Below are 11,071 nucleotides of genomic sequence, written 5' to 3'. Positions count from 1 at the left end.
ACACATTGCTGCACTCTCAAAATTGTATTACTGATGTGTAAAATCCTACAAAATATATGTATAAAAGCTAGAGATGTCCAGATCTGATCACGTGATTGGAAATCGAGCCCGATCACACAGTTTCAGACTCCATCGGAATCAGACGTTACCTCCCGATCGGGACTTAAATATATATGTACATATATAGAGAGATTCTTAGTATTTTTGAACACATCTATAGGTATGCAGTAGCACAGAATTAGACTTCTTTCCTGACTTCGTACAGAAACAGCTACGTATGCGGCACAACATCACTTTTTTGCAGAGACGCTATTAGTTAAATGCTGGCAAAGTAGAACAGGGAAGCAGCTTGAAGCGGCAAGCATGATTATGTCTATGGTCTTGAGGTATTATAAAGTTGATGACGACAACATTGCCATGGTGCTCTTTGTTATTATATCAGATTTTTTTTTAATTACTGTTGCACTAAAGTCCAAAAGTGAAGAATTGATGTTATTTATTACTTGATTGTTCAAGCTACCTCGCAGAAGTGTTCTGTTTGTTAACAGAGTTGATGACGGTTAAAATAAGGTGAGTTAAATAAAAAATAAGGAACATCCTGGATCTATTTCTTCACACTTCGTTATTCTTTTTTAATGTATTATAGAAGTATCAGATCGGGTTTTGGTATTGGTAGATACTCAAAATCAAATGACTCAGACTTGGACTTAAGGGCAAAAAAAACTGATAGGGACATCCTTAATAATAAAACCTTAATTATTATCATTGATGCTCCTAAAAACTGTGCCTAAAACACATTATCTGCCAATGATCACTGATTACTTCAGCTTTGAGATTAACTGGTTTACTAAACATTAGCTCCCCTCAGCTGTGACTACTAACCGGCCCTGCACAGAAGCCACTCACTCGGCCACAGTTGTTTCCCACTTCTCTCTTCCTAAAGCAGCCATTGAAATGGGGTGTAAAAGTGGAGCAGCGGGTGTAGGGTGTCTTGGGGCCAGTGTGAACAGCTGAGAGGTGTGATTTCACGGCTCTGATTGGGCTGGACAGCAGGCCCCAGATCCTAAAGGACACCAACAGGTGGAGCAGCGCGGGGCCGAGGGGGAGTATAAGGGACGGCGAGCACTTGAAAAGCCCAGGAGCGAGTGGCCACGTCTGGACAGAAACCAACAGCCACGCAAAGAGGACGGTACACTGTAGCACTCAGAAGAAGAGGAGAGATGTGGACTGAGAGGTGTGGGGAGAGCTTTCATTTGGTTCTAGTTGAGGGAGCTTTGTTGTTTTTAGTACTGTTTTATTGTTATTGGAAATAGTCAGTTGATAGCATTTGAGGCTTTTGTATTTTTTACATTTAAATTTGTAAAGTTTTTTTATATTATTATTATTATTATTATTATTATTATTATTATTATATGCAGCTCTGGAGACCACTAATTGCTTTTTTTATTTGCCATTAATATAAAAATGTTTTGAGTAGAATGCTTATTTGTTTTTTATTTTGTTTTTACTGACAGCGTGTCTTCAGCGTTAGAATTTTGTATATAAATATTTGCACCTATTAGTAAGTGACATTTGGTCAATATAAAATATTGGGGAAGATATGTATATATGTAAAATACATTTATGCAATTTTTTTTTTTTTTTTTGCAGTATTTTAGGGTCTAAAAACATGAAATACATAGTATTAACTAACTGTTTTTACATATACATTTTCTAAATGATGACATTCTTACTTTAAAGACACTTTTTAAATAGGATTTTTATAAGATGAAATGTAAATGAACATTAATCATTTCATACTAATGGCAAATCTAGAAAACCAATAATATTTTTTTTTCGATTTGTTTAATTTCAGGAATTTTTTTAAATGTTATTATTTTGTTTTACAGAGCTGTATATGTAAATTAAATAAATACATTTAAATTTATTCAATTCAACAGTTTTAATGTATTTTTAAAGTATTTTCTAATTTTTTAATTGACAATGCTAAAAAAATGCCATTTTTTAAAAATTGATTTCAGATAAAAATGATGCAACGGCCTGCATTTTATTAGAACTACAGTTTTTTTGCCACGTTTTTTCTTTAACAATACGTAGTTACTCCTTATATATTACCTCCAATTAGATTTTTTTTCTTCCTGAGATGCTGGATGACATCTCATTTTTTTTACGAGGCAGCAAATGGAAGATTTGACACTTCTGTCTCTGGAAATGGTGTTGTTAAAGGAAATGGAGGTATTAGCGCGTTTTCACCTGAGGTGTCGTAGCTCAACTTTGATCTACTGTATATCAAGCTCCTACGTCAAGAAAGAGTCTAAATGGGGCAGTTTGGCCACATGTCACAATAGAAAACCAGGTCTATTTAGATGCAAGATAGATGTCAGAGTGCTAGATGTGCTAGTCCTCTTCTGCTTGACTGGCCTTCCTCCATGTAGTTCTCTGTCTATGGACACACACACACACACGCAAAAAAACAACAATGTGAAGGAAGAGACAACTGCACACAGGTAAATGCACTTTTCTTTGCACATTAACTGTAATATACCTCATTTGACACAATGTAAATTTTTATCTGTGCTTTAAAATGAAGGACACATGTCTGTAGTCATGAAGAAATACTGCTTTCTGCCCAAAGCTTTGGTTGATCTGAAGTTAGTGTTGTGTATCTTCATTTAATATATAACTTAAACAAATGATTAAATGAAAAAATATATATACTAAAAATGTGTCTGTATGTGTGCCTGTTCTTTGAAGGAAACTGAATGTTGCCTCTTGTGAAGACATGCTTCCTTATATGCCCATATTAATGCTCAAGTTATGGAATGTAAGGAAGTGTGTGGTTTCAGGGGGAAATTTGTCTACAGTATCAAAACAGACAATGATAAACTGACTAATTATAACTAAATTGTATAATTTCAGCTTTAGGTCGAGGTAAATTGCTGTCATTTTGAGCTCTGATATAGCATTTGTTCATAATAGACTACTTGTATATAGATTCTTACAGCACTTAGTCTGGTGGTAAACCTATTGTTTGAGTTGGTTAACAGTTCATAAGCCTCCACACCAAGATTATCAAGCCAAGTTATACATACCTTTTACCGTATTCTGCTTCGTTTCGTACACAATTTTGGAAGTAGTTAGCGGATTCCTCTATTTAACATTTACCTTGCGCATACGCTGTTGTGCGAGGTCACTCCCGGTGACGAAAAATACGTCACCAGAACAGCGTGCGTCCGAAGGGTACTTTATATATGAGTATCATTTTTCACTGAATCACACTTCTACTGAAGATCCTGGACAGACTGACAGAGCACAGCTGTCTCCTTACTTCAAACCTTCAGGGTTTCCTAGAGAAGAGAGAGGCTACTTTTCTTAATCATCAGCATATTACCAGGATTCATCCATCAGCTGTAGTAAAAGTGTAGTAACTATAGATTTCAGTGCTTTGGTTGTTTTTTTCATAACTACTGTTCGAAAAGGATAGTTCACCACATGCGAGTCACTATTAACTTACCCTCAAGTGTTCCCAAACCTTTATGAGTTTCTTTCTTCTGTTGAGCACTAAATATGATATTTTAAAGAAAGCTGAAAACCTTAAACCAATGACTTTAATTGTAGGAAAAACTAATAGTTTGGAAGGCAATGGTTGCAGGTTTCTAACATTTATAAACCTTTGTGTTCAGCAGAAGATAGAAACTCAAACTGGTTTGAAACAAGGCAAGGGAGTTTTCATTTTGGGTGAACTATCCCTTTAACTACAAATACACTGGCCAATGTAGCCTATAGCCATACCACGGTTGATTTGTTTTTACCATGGTTTATCTACAATAAACTTTGTTTTGTTTGCTCTACATCCATGGATAATTTTCATAAGGGTTTAAATGTTGTCTCACTGCAGAAGATGCAGAAACCATTTGTACATTTGGCTAATTTGTTGAAATGATTAATTGTACTTTTGTCTTCAACAGGTAAGCGAGGAGAACAGTTTGCTGAAGATTGTCAACATAGGCTCTGTTAGTCTTCTTCCGTCTCTTTCTGAAGCAACACGCCTTGCTGTGGCTGGTCAAATGGAACCAAGTCAGGTGTTTCTGCGAGGTTTGGTCCCCTTCAACCAGCTACTGCGTCGTGAATACAGCCTACATATAGACCAAAGATTAAAAGAGAGTATACATCTGCTTAAAATGCTCTAACACTGTCTTTTTTGAAAAATAAAATAATGTTCAATAAACTATTTTACTGCTGCAATGTTGTGTTCATTTCCTTCTTAATTATAATTGAAGAAATTATTTGATAATGAGCATTCAGTCCCTAAGCTTGCATTCAGTGTCTCTTTAAAAATATATGCACTTAATTAAATTCATCTGCACTCGCTTAATAAAGAAAAACAAACATTTTTCATGTTTTTTAAAGCTTAATGTGTTGGCTGATGTACACTGTAAAATAATTGTTGACAGTAGCATGGGTGTTTATTTACAATTTTGTAAATTATTGCATTTTGAAACATTGATTTCTGGTCTGACATTTGGATTTTTAATCACAATTCTTCCAGCTCAGATCCAAATGTACCAATAGATAATTAAAGAAATGTGCCCAAGCCTCCATTACTACAGTATTTTGAAAACATGACATCAGAAAATGCAGGTAATCAAAGTTCAAATAAATCCTTTTGTTGGAGTCTGTTGGAGATATTCATATTGGTCTCTATACTTTTTTGATGGCTTCAATATGGTGGGTATCTTATTGTAGCCTGGAAAAAGTAAATAATAAATACTATAGTGTTTTTACTATACTATAGTGAAGTGTATTATACTTTATATATTATAGTAATTAGTTACAGCTTAATTAATGCTGCAGCATACTGGTGAACTGTTACTACTGAACTACTGATAAGTGTAGTATTATTTATATAGGTTTATACAACAGTTCTGTCTGGTACTCGAATCTGATTGGCTGATAGCCGTGATATATTTAAGTAATATCAGCACCCGTACAGCCTCTTTACTCTTTGTGTATTACTACGCCCACATACAGCCAGCAAAAAGCATGCACTACAGATCTAAAGTTTAAAAGATGCTTGCTCAGCTGTTTAACTGTCAGCTTATGATTTGAATCCAACGCGGAAGAAAGTAGTTCCTTATACAAAAGGGTTCCTCATACAAACTCTCTATGTTTGACTTTGTTTTTATATACACAATTATGCCATCAAGCTGTTGTATAAACGCAGTATCAAACGCATAGGAGTGCGAAATGACTGTATTTCGACAGTGGTGGGGGCACTAAGGCACTCTGCCTGCGACCTCGTGCCAACGCACGCCTCCCACCAGTGCCGATATACAGCCATATCGCACTGCTACTCGTGTAATATTGCTCATGTAGAAAGCATTAATTCCAGTAATTTACTATAGAATGATTCAAAAACACTATAGTACACTGTAGTCAGGGATAGGCAGTATTTAAGAGACATGGATTTCAAATAAATATTTTAAATGCAAAATAGCATTTTGTAATTTGTATTTTATGGGGTTTAGGAAAATGGGTTAATATTTTGTATCAAAATACTTTAGTGTCTTGTATTTTTTTTTTTTTTACTTTTATTTTTCAATATATTTTTTACAGAACAACCCCTTCCCCAACATTTTAACCCCTTACAGATGAGGGGATATACATAAAAATGAAATTAGAATTGAAAAAGAAATCTGTTAAAAGAAAATAATAAAAATAAAAATAAATTAATTAAAAGGCATTGCCATCATAATTACTTTACAGGAATACATTTGCACATCAAGTTACTTTGTGTTGCATTGTAGTTACCTCAAACTACAGTGATGATAGGTTAAGTATCCTCCAAATATACATATCTAAATGTGTCATATTACTTTTCCACCTCTTCAGAAAAATATCAGTCTACCTTTGTAGACATGCAGTATTTTTCCCCATTATATAGACCTGTTTAAGTCTGTGAATCCACTGAGCCTTTGGATAACTCTCTTTCATCCAATATACTGTTATCATTTTTTTTTTTTTTTTTTTTTTTGCAACCAGTAATAATATCCTTGGAACAAATCTTGTTTCTTCATTAAACATTTCTTTAGGCTGTGATCCCAGTAAGCACATAACTTGATCAAGGTGTATGTCAATACCTAATATCTTATCTATTTCTTTTTTTAACGTTTTTCCAAAATTCTTGAATCTTACAGTCCCAAAAAATGTGGGTATGATCTCCAGTTTTACCACATTTTCTCCAACTCAAGGCAACAATTGATCCTTTAACATATGTAGATAATACAAAGGGAGTCCGGTCACACTTTACAATAATTTTCATTAGTTAATGTTAATTTATGCATTTACTAACATGAACAAACAATGAACAATACATTTACTACTGTATTTGTTAACATCAGTTAATGAAAATACAGTAGTTCATTGTTAGTTCATGTTAACCCATGGTGCATTAACTAATGTTAACAAGCATTGACTTGGATGTTAATAATGCATTAGTAAATGTTCAATTATGATTAATAATTGTGTTGTTCATAATTAGTTCATGTTAGTAAATGCATTAACTAATGAGCCTTATTGTAAAGTGTAACCGTAGTCTTAAAGTACCTCATTTTTACTTTCCAATCAAATTTTTTCCATAATTGACTATTAATTCCTTTATGACATCCTTCACATAACTCAATCCAGACCTCAGCCTCTATTATGGCATTTAGTTCTAGTTTAGTGTCTTGTATTTTTATGTTTTTAAAATACTATAAAATACTTTGTAAGAAATCTATATCAAAACATAATATAAATGCACCCTCTGAGCTTCGGAGAAAGGGTATACTGTACAAATAATAATAGGTTTAGATGGATTGCTGATGCCGAATGATTGTCATTAAAACAAACAACAGAAGTAAGTCCTACAGTGGCGATTCCTAATACTTCTTTGGCTGTTTCAAACGCCAGTAGTTGATCAGTAGGTCCACTGTATAGTTAATGAAGAGAAAAGATGTAAGCCTTTAGATGTCACAACCTATGAAACAATGTTCAGAAACTACAAATACAGTTTTTACTTTAAATAATGACAAGTTCAATAGCAAAAAAATGATTTAAGAAAAATTCTGTGAACAAAAATTTTTAATTAACTCTTTATTTAACACCCTTTTAAAATATTAAGAGGTTGAATAATCAATGAACAGAAATTTGCCCTCAACATTGTTTACTTCACTATGTCAGTTTAATGGGGAAGGCACTGATTGGATAGGTCTTATTGATGGAGGATTTGCAAAGAAATGTCATGCTCCTCTGTAAAATAATTTTGTTATATTTTTAAAATACAAAATACAGTATTTCATTTTGATACTTGTGGCTGCTGTACTTTATAGTTCATTTTGATACATGTAAAGTTGGGGTATTTGGTTTTTAATTTTAAAATACATTTCAATGTAAATCTACATTGACTCGCTTTTAAAAGTCGCTTTACTTTTAACACTCTCACGCCTCCTGCTGGGGTCGATTGTAACAACTGCAACAAATCTGTCGGCTATCTGTAAAGTTATAGAGAACATCTTCTCGGATTGGTAGAACAAGTTTTACAAAGAATAAAAAGTACTACACTGAACTAGAGTACTTTCTTCTCTTTCATTAACGCATTCAGTTTTTCTGAATATTATAAATGTACATACGGAAAGTTTCTATTGGAATAATCTGCAATATTCCATCACAAAAATGACATTAGTATTTATATAGATTATGAATATATTTAAAAGGAGATTAAACCCTACCGGTTAAATTTAAATATATAAAATAAAAAGCACAGTGGTTTATCTTCTTTTACCATTACACTTACAGTCTTTGACCACCAGGTGGCTCTAGAGTGCTTTGAAACCAAGGTGCATCGTACTCATAATAGACTGCAGATCATACCGAGTCCAATAACATTCAGGGCGAGATAAAGTTGTTCACGCGAAATATGTGACCGTATTTAAACGACGTGAAGAGTTTAGTTACAAGAAGTTTCGACGGCATCGCTAACCAAATGTATCAACGTAGTCGATTCACTAAACAATTTACAAGAGAACTCAAGCATATAACGTTAACTTGGATGGAAAACAGGTTCAACATCAACTGTGCAACAGGTAACGTTAACGTAAAGTTGACATTTACAGATGTAAACTTTTAACGAATTAAACTCACATGTGGGTCATTAAAAGGGAGTTTGTTTTGCCGTTGGTTAATGAAGTTATTCTGTCATGGGTTCATCTTTTGTGCGTTGTTTTCATTGCGTTGCTTGTTATGTTTCATAGATATATGTATATATCTATGGTTGTTTTATTCATAAATCTAGAAATGTTATTATTACTATCAAAAATGCTTTACAGTAACCAAAACAACAATTCTTTAATCATAATTTGTGTCATAAACAACATTATTTGAAGTTTTCCGGTGTGATGACTGCGTTATTACGCTTTATCCTGATGACGTCAGAACATGTAATACGTCAGGATGGCCGAGCGGTCTAAGGCGCTGCGTTCAGGTCGCAGTCTCCTCTGGAGGCGTGGGTTCGAATCCCACTTCTGACATTAACTATTTTTTCTATGACATAATGAGTATGTGTTGTTGGTAAGCGACGGTTGTTGCTAGATCGGATATGGATGCGGCCGGAAGTTAACGATAATTATTTATATTATTTATTACATTTCCCATTTATTGTATTTTATTACTGTTTACCCCCACACAAACCCTAAACCCAACCTTCACAGTAATGTAAAAACAGTAGTATTATTTATGTTATCTATTAAATTACTCAATAAATTGTATTTTATAACGCCTACCCCCATCCGCTGCATAAAACATATGCTGGATAAGTTGGCGGTTCATTCCGCTGTGGCCACCCCAGATTAATAAAGGGACTAAGCCAAAAAGAAAATGAATGAATGAACGCCTATCCCCACCCCAACCCTAAACCCAATCATCACAATACTGTAAAAATATTAATTATTGTTATACAGTGTCATAAAAAATGCTGCTAGATTAATGTGCATATCGCACTTTCGGCCGGCCGAGTATCCGATCTAAGGCGACTGTAGTCTGTTTCCTCTATGCGCTACGGAAGTGTCACGTGTTTAGTTTTTGCATTGGCGTATGTTGTGAGATGGCGGAACTAGGAGCTTTGGCCAGAAACAAACTTGGCTTATTCGTAAATTTTATTTAAAAATAAACCATTAAAAGTGCTGATGATTGTGATAATAAGTGTTGTATTGTCGTCTTTCAGGTTGTATCTCAGGTTTAACGCACTTTTAAAATAAATAAATAAAATTAAAGCAGCTGCTTGCCATCGCGATAGTAATGAGATCCATTGGACAGCCGATGGCTTTCACTCCAAAATGGCGGAATCCAGGGCTGTTGCTGGGCGCTGCTGTTGCAATGGAACTTTCTATTGAGTGTTGCCTCTTGGTCATTCTAAGCTCTAAGCATTTTAGGCAAGTCATTTCACTTGGCGGCCATCTTTGAAACGCCTCTCGGGTAGTATGCTCGGGCATTCCGTCTGAAGGGGAAACATCAAATTCTCTAAAACTACTTGCCAAGCTTAAGATTACATAGCATATTATGAATAACCGTTTAAATTAAACAACAACGAGTCTATTTAGTTTCATTTCTAAATGTTCGTATCACCCAAAATCTGCATAAACTTACACCTCTGAGCCCCTCCCCCGGAGAATTGTCATTCTATAGCGAACTCTGATTGGCTTTTGTACTAAAAGGCAAGCTTTATTTGCCATTTAGCGATTGCTGATTGGCTCCTGTACTAGAAGGCGGGGATTCACTAAATTGACAGTTACACTTTTCCCCGTTCAAAAGTATACGAGTGACATGTCTTGTGTATTCTATAGTCTTTGCTCCAACAGCAACATATTTTTCCTATCCGCTTGTTAAGTGTGACGTCACGCGAAGCGGCTCTCAGGTCCAAGCGCTATATTCGACTGAATAGGGAGATTCATGAAATGGTAATAATAAAGGTTACAAAGCGATTTAATACTTTCGAAAATCACGATCACAATATATATGTCCATGCCGAATATCTGATGGCCAGAAAGTGATTCATTTTTTTATAAAATGTTAAATTTTTGGTATTTGTTATGCAGCAAGCCCAGAGATTGTTGTGTACACTATGATTTTATATAAAATTAAATTTAATGTGTGATAGGAGTAAAACGTGATCATAAACGAATGATTTCTCCGCTCAAATGAATGGCAACTTGGATCCGGAAACAGTATTACTTATGTCACCACTTAACAAATAGATTAAGTTCCATAGGCTCTACCAGTAAGAGAGCTACTATTCAGTTTTGATTAGTTTGTACTCCAATTGTGACAATTATAGGCTTTGTATTCATTGGGTATTAGGCCTACTATTTTTTTTTAGATTTTTTAGTATTGTTACTCATCTTTAGATATCTGTACTCATACTCTCCCACACTCACTCTCTCACTTTCCTCCAGTTTAGTCTCTGATTTATCAGCGGTTTCCACAGTGGAAGGAACCAACAATTACTCTGGCATATGTTTTATGGATGTTTTGTGGAGGATGCCCTTCCAGCCACAAGCCAGCACTTACTTGTGAACCCCATGCTGGGAAAAACCCATACTCTCTCTCATTCCCACACACTATGGACATTAGATTATTCACTTTACCTATCCAGTGGTGGAAAGAGCACTGAAAAATCATACTCAAGTAAAAGTACCATTACTTGCCTAAAAATGTAGAGCAAGTAGAGTAAAAGTATATGTTGTAAATTTTACTCAAAGTAGGAGTAAAAAGTAGTCCTTTTAAAAGTACTCATGAGTAGTGAGTAGTGAGTATTACGCTGTGAAAAGCTGATGCGTTTACATGTAACTTGTGGATGTGTGTAAACGTAACATTCTGTAGTGCATTTAGTTATTGCCCTGCAGGCACACAACGTCATAGGACATTAATATTAGGTTGTGATTTCAAGTGACCAAAATTCAATGTCTAGCCAGTGTCTAAGGATAACGTTATTTTGATGTCTAATAACAACGTAAAATGACGTTGATACTTGGTTGAT

General features: G+C 34.7%; 1 long non-coding RNA gene and 3 other non-coding genes across 4 annotated transcripts; all 4 read left to right on the top strand.

The window, feature by feature from the left end:
• The first annotated feature begins 1,137 nt into the window (after positions 1-1,137).
• On the top strand, positions 1,138-4,245 carry LOC137488637 (uncharacterized). The gene is made up of 3 exons (XR_012396401.1): positions 1,138-1,234; positions 2,022-2,507; positions 3,969-4,245. It is a non-coding gene; the product is annotated as an uncharacterized lncRNA (long non-coding RNA).
• On the top strand, positions 2,761-2,859 carry mir206-1 (microRNA 206-1). The gene has a single exon (NR_030117.1). It is a non-coding gene; the product is annotated as a microRNA 206-1 (primary transcript).
• On the top strand, positions 4,045-4,128 carry mir133b (microRNA 133b). Its single transcript, NR_030084.1, has one exon. It is a non-coding gene; the product is annotated as a microRNA 133b (primary transcript).
• A 4,239-nt stretch (positions 4,246-8,484) lies between the features above and the next one.
• On the top strand, positions 8,485-8,567 carry trnal-cag (transfer RNA leucine (anticodon CAG)). The gene has a single exon. It is a non-coding gene; the product is annotated as a tRNA-Leu (tRNA).
• Positions 8,568-11,071: the final 2,504 nt, after the last annotated feature.

The sequence above is a fragment of the Danio rerio genome, chromosome 20 (genome assembly GCF_049306965.1).
Source record: "Danio rerio strain Tuebingen ecotype United States chromosome 20, GRCz12tu, whole genome shotgun sequence".
Classification (NCBI taxonomy): domain Eukaryota; kingdom Metazoa; phylum Chordata; class Actinopteri; order Cypriniformes; family Danionidae; genus Danio; species Danio rerio.
Note: the sequence above shows the minus strand (reverse complement) of the source record. Positions and strands in the feature narration are given on the sequence as shown.